This window comes from Silurus aristotelis, assembly GCF_946808225.1.
Source record: "Silurus aristotelis genome assembly, chromosome: 4".
Lineage (NCBI taxonomy): Eukaryota > Metazoa > Chordata > Actinopteri > Siluriformes > Siluridae > Silurus > Silurus aristotelis.
In genome coordinates, this window is record NC_139577.1 from 16,140,645 (window position 1) to 16,155,161 (window position 14,517).

A 14,517-nucleotide genomic window follows, 5' to 3' on the forward strand; every position below is an offset into this window, starting at 1 on the left:
AAATCCTTAGAGAGTCTTTGCCATGAGATGCCATGTTGAACATCCAGTGGTCATTATGAGAGAATTGTACAAGATGCACAAATTTGTATTGTCCTGTCAAACAGACAAAAACATGAGCATGAATAGTACATGTGGCTTTGCACAGCTGTTATCACTTAGGCTGTACTTAATTTTGTTGCCAGTTATTTAGACAATAATGGCTGTATGTTGAGTTATTTTTAGAGGACAGTAAATCTGTACTGCTATACAAGTTGCACATTGTTTCATTTCTATAGTATTTAGATCTACTAAAATGGTTGCTGAAATGTGAGTGGTGTACTCACTTTTGTGAGATACTGTGTATATACATATACATACACATATGTATGGAAGCTGGAGCAAGGTGGCATTGAGGGATCAATTTAGTTATATTACTACATAAACTTTGTATTAAAATTTCCTACTAGTGTAATAAAAGTTATTTATTTACATATGTATTGATAAAAATACACAGACAGGAGGATGTTTGATTTACAGTTAAATTATATTTTTTATAGGTACTGTATTTTGATATGTTGTGAATATATGTAACAGGGTCAGACTTCAGTGCTACTTATTAGAATGTATGCAGAATAAACAGCTGTCACTGCGGATGAAGGCAAAACGTTGTTAGACGTCAGGAAGACAAGCTGTAGCCAGCAATCAAATGATGAACACACTTCTCAGCATGTTTCACAGCACAATGGATGTGTATAACAATTTCCGCAAATTAAAGAGGGGTAAAAAATAGGAGCTGTTTTTGATGTTTATATCATAGGTTTTTTCTTGTGTTCTGAGCTGAAGTGCAGTCTTTAACAAGAAAGTGTTTCTGTATATGTGTTTACATGTTTCAAATAAAAACGAGTTACACTGTGCACTAACATGTAAGCCTTAAACTTTTCTGATTGTGCAGGTTAACTGCAGACACTGTCCCTGTGGGTTGGCTTTCTTTCTTTCTTTCTTTCTTTCTTTCTTTCTTTCTTTCTTTCTTTCTTTCTTTCTTTCTTTCTTTCTTTCTTTCTTTCTTTCTTAAGACATTTTTAAAATGTGGAGATTTTTGAAAAAAAACAAAACTATTTTATCTAAATTCTCACTTGTCCAAAGGTCTGAATGAAACCTGCTGTTACTTATGAGAGGTCATGGCCTCATTGCGATCCTTTGAAACCAAATTAAGTTTTAGATGATTGCATCAGCAACTGGATGATGGGGTGTAGCATTGCTCACCTGCAAAAGTCAAAGTAGCTTAGCAGAGTCAAAGCCCAAACTAATGACATGCTGTAAAACAATCTTGTTTCTGAAATGGATGACTTGAGAAATAGGCTGTCTGAATGCTGACAGCTCGCTTCTTAGACAAGCTCAAACATACACTATATTGCCAAAAGTTTGTGGACACCTGGTCATAAGTATTGATTTATAAGTGCTTTTTGAGCATCGCATTCCACATTTGCTCTTATAATTCCCTTCACTCTTCTGGGAAGATGTTCCACTATATTTTGGAGTGTGCTTTCGGACAGTTGTGTTCATAAGCCAAAAGGGATTTAGTAAAGGCAGGTATTAATGTAGTGTGTGGAGGCCTGGAGTGCAGTTGGTGTTCACATTCATCCCAAAGATGTTCAGCAGGGTTGAGATCAAAGCTCTATCACAGGCCACCCAAGATCTTTCTCTCCAAACCATGTAAACCATATCTTTATGCAGCTCGCTTTGTGCACAGGGGTATTGCCATGCTGGAACAGGTTTGAGTTGTGTGCCTCCAGCTTTGTGGTAACAGTTTGGAGAAGACCTGCATATGGTAGAAAAGGTCACGTGTCCTAAAACTTTTTTTCCAACATAGTGTATTAAACATTGTGCTTTTTTCACAGTAAAAATAAGACAAACAACATGCATCAACACCAGGTGTTAAAAGACTATGAACCGCATGCAGCAATAAAGAGATTCAATTACCCCCATAATCCTAAATGCAATCTTTTGGATGCAAGCGACTTAGAACATATTACTATCATAAATAATGTCAATTTCTATTTGGCACTAACACTGTAAAAATATGAATTCTTTGTATATAATAAGTTCCTTGTGTGTGCTCTTATTAATAACACAGATGCAATATTACCTCCTTTTGACAGTAACAAACCCAAGCACCAACTACTAGGTACTACAAATCATGATACATGATGAAGGGAAGTTTGCCATTGTGATGTATTCCCACTTCATATTTAATGTTCCTAGAATTGTATCCAGATCCTTTGTGACCGCTATGTAGGATAAAATAGTAACTTGAAATAAATGAAAGAATAATAAAAAAAATACATTTTGTAGCGTATAAAATCTTATCATGCTTATCAGCTTTATTACTATACACAGATTTAAAAATTTAATTGCCAAAATAGTTTCTTTAATGATAATTTATTGGCCTATTATGCATATTCAGTCATGTAGTTTCTGTTATTGATTCTGCTACACATCCAGTATATCCTTCTTGTGAGAATAATGTCAAATGTATGCACATGCATTATAGTGTGAACACTGTCATGCTAACAAACATTGTTACCCATCTGTCTGTGGAAAAGCTCTGGTCTGTCTGTTTTATCTATGTGATGCCGCCTAGAAGCAAATTTCAGGAAGTAAACATGAAACATGCATGCATTGATTTTCTCCCAAGTGAGTTACAGTTGAACGAAGCAGATAAAGGTTAAGAGCCTTGCTCAAGGGTTCAGTAGTGGCAGCTTTTTGAGTTGAACTCACAACCTTCTGTTTAGGAGCCTTGAGCTGATCGTCACCAGTTTAAATAATAGATAGCGTTCAACCCCTAGCACAAAGAGGATCAAAGTCAGACAGTTTTTTATATTTTTTATGCCAGACTGCTTGGTCATTTCAGCAATATAATTGTGAAATAATAAAATAAATTATGCTAAATAAAGAGAGAATTCATAAACATCTGTAAATAAACAGCTTAGAAGCATCTGTTTAATGATTCAATTCTCTAAACTGCTTTCCATAAAATATGCGTTATCACTTGGAAAAATATTTATATGGGGATTTTGACAACTTTAATGGCAGTGCATGCCTAGTTTCCTACCCAGTGAGAGTCCAATTAAGAACACTAACTGTAATGAGTACATATCCACGAGGATGCCCTAAATTAGTCGTCTTCTTTGAAATGGAATTCCCCAAAGTGTATTAAGATCCAGCTAGCCTCTGCCTCCATCAAACGGAGTTCCTAATGATGTGTTGCAGAAGAGCAAAACGATTACCCTCCTCCCTTTTCAAACAAGTGATATACTTTTCCCCTAACAAGCAGCAACACTGCGGTTTTGGCCAGTTGCCAGCACAGCAAAATCCCTAGTGCTGAATTAACACTTAGCATATTTACATAAGTCCAGGTGGACACAAATGAACTCGGTAACAGTTTAGGTCGACACCCTAGGTATTAATTCAACACTTGGGATTTTTCTCTAAAATTAGTTATTTCAACATTGACGTCCAGTGGCATCTAATGGCAAATCATTTCCTCTGAACAAGAGTCTATTCAATGGACTGTCTGCAATCTCAGTGGTTTTAACAATCCAAAGAGGGCTTTTATAGATTGTGACAGCAAAGATATCTTCCTCAGATGAATCCTTTAGTGATTTCCTATGTAATTGTGGTGATATTGAGAGTATGGATTGAAGAATGACCTAAACACTGCTGAAAGTGTTCCAGGCTTAGTACAGTACATCACTTATAACTTGGCAAAAGCGGAAAAAAGCCTCTCCAGTGAAAATGTAATTACTAACCATGCTTCATTCCCTCCACACTACTGCATGTAACAAAACGATAGCAGGGGCTTAAAATTCGCAAAGCTCTTAAGAAAATCGCAGCTCTTATCTAACAGTGACATTGTTCATTATAGTTCATTATATAGTTCATTATTTTACTTAATGGCATGATGTCTTAGGATGAATAGATACTGTAATTCTAAAGTACTAGACAATTTATAATGCATTCTGAAAGTATTCAGATCCCATAATTTTTTTTTACATTCTATTATGTTGTAGTCTGATACTACTATTAGTCTATTAGTCAAGGTGTAGCACGATCAAGAGAAATGGGAGGCACCTGAGCTAATTTTTAAATGTTTTTTTTTTTTATTATTATTACAGATTTATCTGAATTCTGTTAGGATTCTGTATTCACTTTTAATGAGAAAAAAAATCTTTAAAAAAATAAATAAAAATTGTATTTAAATGATTGTACTATCAGGGTTAGGGTTAGGGTTAGGGTTACAACATAACAAGATTGAAAAAACGTGAAGGGGGGTCTGTATACTTTCCAAATGCATTGTAGTAGATTAAAAAATTACTTGTGTGCATTCAACTAATATGATGTAGCTTACATAATGTTAGTTGATTTCTTTTTCATTAAACTTCTGAGCTTAACTTCCGCTAACGACTTGTAGCATATTGCTGGACAATGTGCATCATGTACGATTTCTCTACTTGTTATCAGTATTAATATTGCAATATTATATACTGTATAGTATGTTATGTTGGGGGCCTTGCTTTCAATAAATTCTCTTTACAAGCCTAGCCTGTAGATCCATTTTTCTCACTAATAAATTTTTCTGTTGGAAAAAAGTCACATACAAAGCTTTTTCACCCACCCAGGTATGTACACTTGTCAGGAGACATGAGTTCCAGCCAAGTTTGCTGATTTCCCTTTTCAAATACCATTGATTGAGAGTTTCACAGGTGTGATGAAGCAGTGAAATCACTGAATCATGTTTGAGGATAGAACCCAACAACTAGCAAACAAAGTGATTAAAAGAAAGAAAACATGGGCACAGCGTTTGTTTTAGACAGAAACTGTGGTAGCGGATAGCTATTGACAATCTGCTTTTGTAAGCCATGGTGGCGTGTTGCATCTCCCTGTGTGTGTGTTATTGATTGGTGTGTGGCTCTGTCGGGGAGTGATTGGGCAGGAAGGATAATCCTGCACATCCTGCTCCATGCCGGAGTTAGCGTGTGCTCAGGGAGAAACCGCCTTTGCTCTCTGTTCTGCTGTGACCTGAATTTGCAATGTGCTGTGGTGAAGTTCAACTTAGGAGAGAACATTGCTTTAGTACAGGTGTCTGCATAACTAGATGTCAAGCTGTCTGAACACGAGGTCGTGTTAACAAAAACCTGTGGGTTTTTTTTTCCATTTATTTGTAATACATAAAAATTACATGCCTAACAGTCTAAAAAATGACATTTTAGCGAATATATATATATATATATATATATATATATATATATATATATATATATATATATATACATATATATATATATATATATATATATATATATATATATATATATATATATATATATATAGAGAGAGAGAGAGAGAGAGAGAGAGATTTTCATTATAAGAATCCAAAAGATTATTAAATCTATTTCTAGACATATTTGCTAATTTCAAGCTTGAAAATAGCAGTATTTCTAGAAAATTACAAACAGCAGGTTCAGTAACCTTATGTTTTGTTTATCAAATCTTGTAATAGAAAACACTAGATAAATTTGACTATATTTTAAATATTATCACTTGTTGGGAGTAATTTTTTTGCATTGCAATATGTGCATGCTGATTACTATAATGAACATTTCTCTGTTAAAAAATGAAATTACTAAGACTAATTGTTACTTTATTATTTACTTATTTATTTATTTTACAATTTTTGCACCTTTATGAATATTGCATGACATTTTTGTCCTGTACTACTTTTGACTATAACTGACAAATGTTTATGCCCAAAAGCAGCAAAGGAGAACATGCATAGAAGCCAAAAACAAGCAGGTTTGTCAGAAGGAGAGGTGTATTTGACACAGTTTAAATGAGGTACTGCTAAAACATCCAGTTAGGTGACAGCAATTAAGGAGCTAAGAGAATGGCATTCACTCCAGCAGCTGCTTTTAAGGGTCTCTGGTCCAGGTAATTTCAGCCCACAGGCCAAGAAAATAAAAACAGCTTGACTGTGCAATTGCATGGTAGTTTACTAATGGAAAGACAGGGATCTCTAGAGACAAGCCCATTTTTCCAAGTAACAGAACAAGTCCATTAGCCTACACGTTGCCTACGTAATATTGCCTCTTACTCCTTAATTGAAACTGTTGTCTGTGTTGCAAGACAGAGAAAGTTAGAAGGCATGGGCAGGGTATATATATATATATATATACATATAGGTGGATTAAGTCTGGTAGGCCTAGGTACCAAATGCATGGCCCACCTCTGATATGTATATATAATGTGTGTGTGTGTGTGTGTGTGTGTGTGTGTGTGTGTGTGTGTGTGTGTGTGTGTGTGTGTGTGTGTGTGCGTGTGTGTGTGTGTGTTTAAGGGGGCAAATTTAGAGGCTCTCTTTTTTTTACCTCTAATAATAGTATATGTAAAAATATATATGAGCAAGTAGCAATGTGTGTAATGTTTTTAGTGTAGACACCTTACACCAAAACTCACTTTCATGCAGTATACCAGCGGGAAATAATTAATAGCTAAAATGTGCAATTTGATGCTGAGGCAGAATTTGTCACTTAATAGAGGGGCTTATAAAATAATATCAGTCTAACCATATGCTGCTAGGCTTACATAAGAATCTAAGTACATATTTAACTATTCAGCCAGCTGCATTGCATGAACACTGTGGGGGAGCAATCCAAGCATGAGACTGATTTATGTTGGTAAACTATATATGATCATACCACCCTTACTGGATTACATATAAATTAATCCCAATTCAGTGCTACATAAAAAAGCATATTGATTTTTTTTCCAAGTATAAAAAATAGAAGCCAGTGTGAGTCAAGTTTCTAATTACTACAATAAGCAACAACCTCAGATATTTTTTTTTTTCCCAGACAACATTAAATGTTTTATAAATTAGGCTGAAGTTTGATGTATTTTACAGTGGATTAGATAATAGGCGAATCAGGCAATGCAATGGTAACACACCAGATGGGTCTCAGTACCACTTTGCATGCAGTTATTCTGTTTAAATATTAAATATTTTTATGAGCAGCAGCACAGTTTGGTTATACTTATTTTGTTTTTGCGAGGGAAACAGATGAAGTTGTTAGAAATAATGCCAGTCACCTTGACCTATTCATACAAATTGAGTTCAGTTGTTACATATGTAAGTATAGCTTGTTTTTCAATGGTTGCTGTTCACATCATGCTTTTCCAAAATTATGGTATTTCATTTTATTTACAACCTAAATCCAAAATAGTTGGGACACTGAAAATTGTCAATAAAAACAGACTGCAATGACTGCAAATCTCATTAACCCATATTATAATCACAATAGAACATAGAAAAATTATCAAAATGTTAAAATTTTTGAAGAAAATTTACCATATTAAGGAACAAAAAAGTAATATTGAATTTGATAGCTGCAACATAAAATTAGGATGGAGCAACAAGAGGCTGTAAAAAAAAGTGTTACTAAAAAGAAACAGCTCGAGAAACATTTTGCAAATACCGTAATTTCCAAACTATAAAGTGCACCCATATATAAGCCGCACCCACTGAATTTTACAAATATTTGTATTTTTAACATATACAACAAATAAGCCGCACATGTCTATAGGCCGCAGGTGTCTACACTAATGTACTTTACACAGGCTTTAACGAAAGACACGTTACACACGGTGTAACAGGTAAAATATGTTGTGCTTCCTTTAGGAGCATAGCGGTATTTTGGGAATAGGCTGCCACTGCATTCTTCCGGTATTACTGCATGTGCTCAAGACGAGGATTATGTCCTTATTATTTTCTGATGCTCATTTCTTTGACTATCCCTTAACGCTGTTGCCAAGAAAAATTAAAAAGCACGAGTTTTGGAAACCTGTCTGTGCTTATATGGTTTCTGTTGCAAATGATGAACGCGGTACAACTGCTTGTATCTAAACAGTAGCCTACTAAGAAAGTCATTGTTCACTGTCCTTCTCCTTCCTTTCACAACTATTTATCTCGGGAGTTTATCTTTTGGCATCGTCGTGCGTTTAAAAATCACCCGGTGGAAGCTTTTCTCCCGATGCCGTGCAGCTCAGAACACAGGTGAGGTGCGTTTTTTTCGTTTCCATTCGGAAATTTCATTGGTCTAATGTAATGGGGTTCAGTTTTTTGGCTTGAAGTTTGTGAAACCGGGAAAAACCCAGGAAAAATTCATAAATTGGCCGCTTCGTTGTTTAAGCCGCGGGGTTCAAAACGTAGGAAAAAATTAGCGGCTTATAGTCCGAAAAATTCAGTAATTATGTTTAGTGGTAACAAGTCAGTAACATGATTAGGCATCTAATATAGGCAGAGTCCCTCAGAAATAAAGATTGGTCACCTATCTGCAAAAAACTGTCTACAAATTCTTTACATAAAATTGCAAAGACTCTCATCAACTACAGTACAGTAAATATCTCGTCAACTACAGTACATAATATAATCCAAAGATTCTGAGAATCTGGATAAATCTCTGTAAGCAAGGGACACGACAAACATCTGATGCACATGATCGTTGGGCCCTCAGGTGGCATTGCATTGAAAGCAGACATAATTATTTGATGAAAATCACTAAATAGTGCAGAAACATCTCCATAAATCATTGTCTGTGAACAGTTTTTTGTGTCATCCACAAATGCAGGTTAAAGCTATATTGTGCAAAAAAGAAGCCATATGTGAACATGACCCAGAAACAAAGCTATCTTCTTTGGCCCAAAGCTTATTTAAAATGGACTGAGGCAAAGTGGAAAACTGTTTTGTGGTAAGACTAAATTAATTTTTAAATTGTTTTTTTAAACTATGCACATGGCATCCTCCAGACTAAAGAGGAGAAGGACTATCCGGCCTGTTATTAGCACTCAGTTTAAAAGCCTGCATCTCTGGTGATATGGTTGTGCATATCTGGAAAGGCACCATCAATGCTAATAGGTATATACAGGTTTTAGAGCAACATATGCTTCTATCTTTTTTAGGGCACGCCTTGCATATTTAAGCAAGACAATGCTAAACATAATACTACATCTATTACAACAGCATAGCTTTATAGAAGAAGAGTCCAGGGGCTAAACTGGGCTGCCTGCAGTCCAGACTTTTCATCAATTGAAAACATTTGGTGAATGAAATGAAAGATATCACAAAGAAGACCCAGGATTATTAAGCAGCTAGAATTTTGTATCAGACACAGATGGGACATCCTTCCCCAAAAACTGGTCACCCCAGTTCTCAGACATGTACAGACTGCTGTTAACAGAAGAGGGGATGCTAGCCCTGTTCCAACTGTATATGTTTTCTGTGTTCTATGTTGAATAAAATATGTTTATAACATGCAAATCATTGCATTCTGAGTTTATTTACACTTTACACAGCATCCCAACTTTTTTTGGAATTTTAGGTTGTGCTTTAGTTTTGAGTTGACAGCTCACTAACACTAAACATAAACCCTTCTTGTAGTAGCTTTCTTGTTCTGGGCATTCAGAAAGCTCTACTCTGACTGCTAAAGATGCTTTTGGCTAAGGTGTGCTTTGCAGTAGTAAAGCCTCTGATTTCAAACAAACATGACAGCGCAAATATCTAATTTTCCCCAAGTCCCTCATGAAACTACAAAGCTGTAAATTCATTACTTCAATTGACTAATTGAGTGTGACAGGTTCAGAACAAGAAGTAGCAAGGAAGCGCTGCACGCAAATGCTGCCCATAGCAAGACCCGACAGGACAAGGATGCTCTAGGTGAAATTTCACTTCTGTTTCAATGATTGTAAATGCCAAAGCCAGCAGGGCAGAAGAGAGCAGAGCAGCCAGTAAAAGTGCAATAATGCATAAAACGTATGAAGCAGAATAATTACAGTGTCGACAGCTAAGGGCTATAGCATGTAGCATAGAGTTTTAAATACTGTAATACAAAACAGATTTATAAAAGGAAGTGTGTTGATATAAGATGTATGTATTTAATTTCTGCAATATGAACAATTGTTACTCACACACACACACACACACACACACACACACACACACACACACACACACACACACACACACACACACACACACACACAGTCCTGCAGTCTAAAACATGGGTGCTTACAAGATCTCTGACAACGTCCCTGACTTACTGTGCCATAAATGCATTACGAAAATATATCATGACACCATATTTATACTTGTATCTAAGGTGTACTTTTATATTTAAAAAAAAAGCTTTCGCCTTATAATACTATTCTGAATACATCTGAACAGATTATGAATATGGAAATATTCATTTAGAGAACACCAATTCAAGATCTTTAACAGTTACATTCTTAAAAGTTTCGAAATTACTTCCCTACACCCATATGATAATCTGATAAATAGCAATACATGCTCATATGGATGTTCATATTTGAATTTCACAGATATAGAAATATGTCATATACTTGTACTATATGCCACATATATGTCAAAATATAAAAAAATGGCCGTTTTTATATACGTAACATATTTTCCCAAGTACACATACTGTATATATCACAGATATGCATATAGAATACATGTTCATATATAGATAAAGGATGTTTATCCATGTATTTATAACACACACACAATATACTGTATATGTATATTAAATAATTTCTTTATCAAATAAATGGTAAAAACATGCTTAATTTTCAAACATTTATTGTTGGTTTACAGTTGCTTCCAGAGTCAAAAAAGCAAGCATTTCAATTTAATGGATGTCCCAAACTGGAATAAAAATGCAAAAAATGTGGAATGATGTAATACAGATGAGCTCTCTGAAAAAGTAAAAATCAATAATAGTTAGGTTTTTTTTTTTTTATGAAGTTACAATCAACATCAAAATGAATGTTTCACTTCATGTACACAATTTGTTTTAGCATAAAATCAAAGCTTTAAATGTAGATAAGATTGACTAATTGTGTTTGTGCAACATTTTGCCGTACTTGCAAAGGATATTTCTAGCAAAATAAAATGAACGACGAGATGACAAATCATACACATATAATTTGCTTAAATATAATGCATAAAGACCACCGTATATCTTACAATGATTCAGGAGACAGATGAGAAATCCTCTAAACGTTTACATTTAGAGAACTTTCCTATGTTTGTTTGAGAATTAGCATATAAGCAAAGGAAAATGTTCGCAGAGATGACAAAGCTTTTTTTTTTTTTTAAAACAAACACATCGTCTGTAAAACATGATGCACATAGTAAGTCGATAGTACATATTATAAAGATCAAAATTACTCATGTAATAAATGAAATAGTTAATTTACCAATAACTGCAGTCACAGCAGAAATAAGATATTTATTAAATCAATAATCATAATCATAAAAATCATAAAAAATGGTGAATGTTTAAGTGTAAATCATTTATAAATATAGAAAATATCCTACCTTATGTCTCACTTGTAAAATCTAAAAAAAATTTGGTCCAAATCTCCATTGTTGGCTAATCAGTGTTCCAGGAAGTATTGCAGGAAGTATTGCAGGAAGTATTGCAGGAAGTATTGCAGGAACTGTTCCTCTGCCACCATTAAGGGTTTTTTTTGTGTGTGACTGTAAGGCGCATGTGCAACATCTACATTTGCGCCTTACAGCAGCAAATCAGGTATAGTTATTATGTCATTTAACAGTAATTTGGAACAATAATAGTTCTCTTAAAGCATTTTACATATAACTTATTTAAATTGTCTGCTTCTATTCAAGAAAGAGCTTGAATAATTTCATTCCGCTGCATTCACATTTATGCATTTGGCAGATCTACATCCAACAGCAGAGATGCCGACAAGACTGACCTTTCAATAATTAAGACAAGCACAAGACCGACCTCTCAAATTACTCTCTAGGAGTGTATCAGTGTTGAATAGTCCCAAGAGCAAATTCTACATTAACATCTATTTGACACTAGTTTTACTTAGTAATTAACTCCATAACTCAACATCAGGTATCTCATATATTAATTAATAGTTTAATGTATCATGAATGGTGTTACACAATATATTAAAGTATATGTATCTTACATTTTTATAGAAACATTAGATAGTAATTTAAATAAATATATATATGTTTATATATGTCAGATTTCCGTATGGGCATACTCCAACTTATTTAGTCAATGACATTTAGTTGAGAAACTACATTTTTGGAAGTAGACAAAAAAGTGTGTTGATTGGTGGGCCTCCAGGATGCTTCTAAAATATTGATCTGTGTTTCTTTAAAGGCTGACCGAATCAGGTACTGTGCAGCAGTGGTGTAAGGCAGGGCACAACAGGGTGGAAGTAGTACTATTTAAATAATTTGAGATGCTGCAAATTATTTAAAGGAGGTGGGGAGGAGCTGACTTTAAATAGCCTCAGATTTTAGCCAGGCACACTTTTTCACTCTGCTCCCGAAGAACATTACTTCTTATACCAAAAATACCCAGACAAAAATATAAGACATTGTAATTCATTAAGTGTAGACCCGCTAAAGCACCCCACCCCCACACCCCCAGTTTGAGCCTGAAGCAGCAAGAGATAGAGAGAGAGAGAGAGAGAGAGAGAGAGAGTAAGAAAGAGAAGGGGGGGTAGTGAGAAAGAGAAGGGGGGGTAGTGAGAAAGAGGGGGGGTGAAGAGAGAGAGAGAGAGAGAGAGAGAGAGAGAGAGAGAGAGAGAGAGAGAGAGAGAGACAAAGAAAAGAGAGAGTAAATGTATTCCAGACTGCATTAATTGAAATGAGAAATAGTATAGCAATAGCACAAATTACCACCACACAGAGCCTATACAGCAGCAGATGCTATGCATATTTCACGCAACAGAGGAAAGAGCAATGCTGTATATCTTGGTGTGGCATTCTCATTTTCTTGCATTTATTATGCTACATGTTTCAAACCCAAGTAATCAAGGTGATGCAAAAATATTGCAGTGAACCATGAACGGAGTTAACGGAGTTAACCATATTCCTACTTTCTTGAACTTAGTATTAGCTAATTCATGAACAAAGGTCATTACAATAGAATACAAGGTTGGTAGAATAAAATAAAAAGAGTCAAGAAACAACAAAAAAGAGCAACAAAACCTTAAAAGAAGAAGGAGAACAGAAAACAGGGTTGATAAAAAAAAAAAAAACCTATTCCAATGTGGTTAGTGCTGTCCTTATTGATAGTGTTATGAAGCGTATCATGAGGGAAACTTTGTGGCGAATCCAGCCACATCTGAGCCTGTACACAACAGCCTACAAAACTTTTTAAAGTGCCTCTGATCAGATGTCACATGAATGAATGAGTCTTCTTGCAACTAGAAATGGAGCATGTGAAAACATCAGTTAAGTCATTTCAGGGATCCGGCATCCTAGACACCATATCAGCTTGTGATGTAGATGAAAAGGTTTTTCTTTGCTGATTTAAGGGTTTGATGGTCGAGGATATTACTGGGATTTTTACCATTGTAAATTGTGTGTGCAGTATTCCGAGAAATATGTCTATCCGATTGGAAAACTAATGTGAATGGGAGTGAACACTGTCTGTGTATGTCTGTGTATTTTGCATACTGAAAACCGTTTTTAAGAATAACAGTGGGACAGCTGCACTCTGGTTGCAAAAAGCCTCTAAAACACCCAGTAAACACTTGCACTTTACTGCAATTATCTGCTATTTCCACAATTATTTATATCAGCACATTAAACCATTTGCGTATCTGCATCTACTCTATGTATCTACTGCATCATATTGCATGCATCATACTGTTACCTCTATTTAATGTTATTGCTATTCGGACAGATATGCATCATATTCCTTTACCTTTACATGCTCGGTGCTACATTAACTATGCACCATATTCTTACTATTCCATTTAATTTATTCGTTATTTTCACTACTGTATAGGTGCTAACTGCATTTCATTGTCTCTACTTTGTACGGTAATAGTCACCAAAAAACCCCGGACCTAAAACAGTCAACTTTGAAAGGCTTAAAGCAGGCAATATGGAAAATGATCTGAATTCAGACATTTTATCGTATGATCATTTTATTGTATATTGTATATGATATTGTATCTTTTATTTTGATAAGAGTTTTCTCTATAATCAAGAAGATCAAAAGGTTTTTTTATCACAACATAATGATGGCCATCACAATACATCTTCTCGCCTTCAAAAACATCATAGGGCTCTCAAAAGCATTAGGCATTTAATACAAAATTAACCTAATACTCAATTGCAAGGTTTTTCTTCTTTCTTTTTCCCCCTGTGTTTTGCTTTTATATTTTCCCATTATTTACTTTTTGTTTTATGTTTTAATTACATTTCAGGGAAATGACTTCAAAGTGCAAAATAATACATTTAAAACATATCATATTTGTTGGAGCAAATGAGTGAGAATCACACAGAATCTCCAAAAAAAAAAAAAAAAAAACATGTAAGCTGGGGTTTTGATGAAGAGCATCTCAGTGGATTGGAATAATGCCTCTAGTTTAAACAAGCTTGATCCTAATGAATTTAAGTTGTTCTGCAGTCTTTCTTAA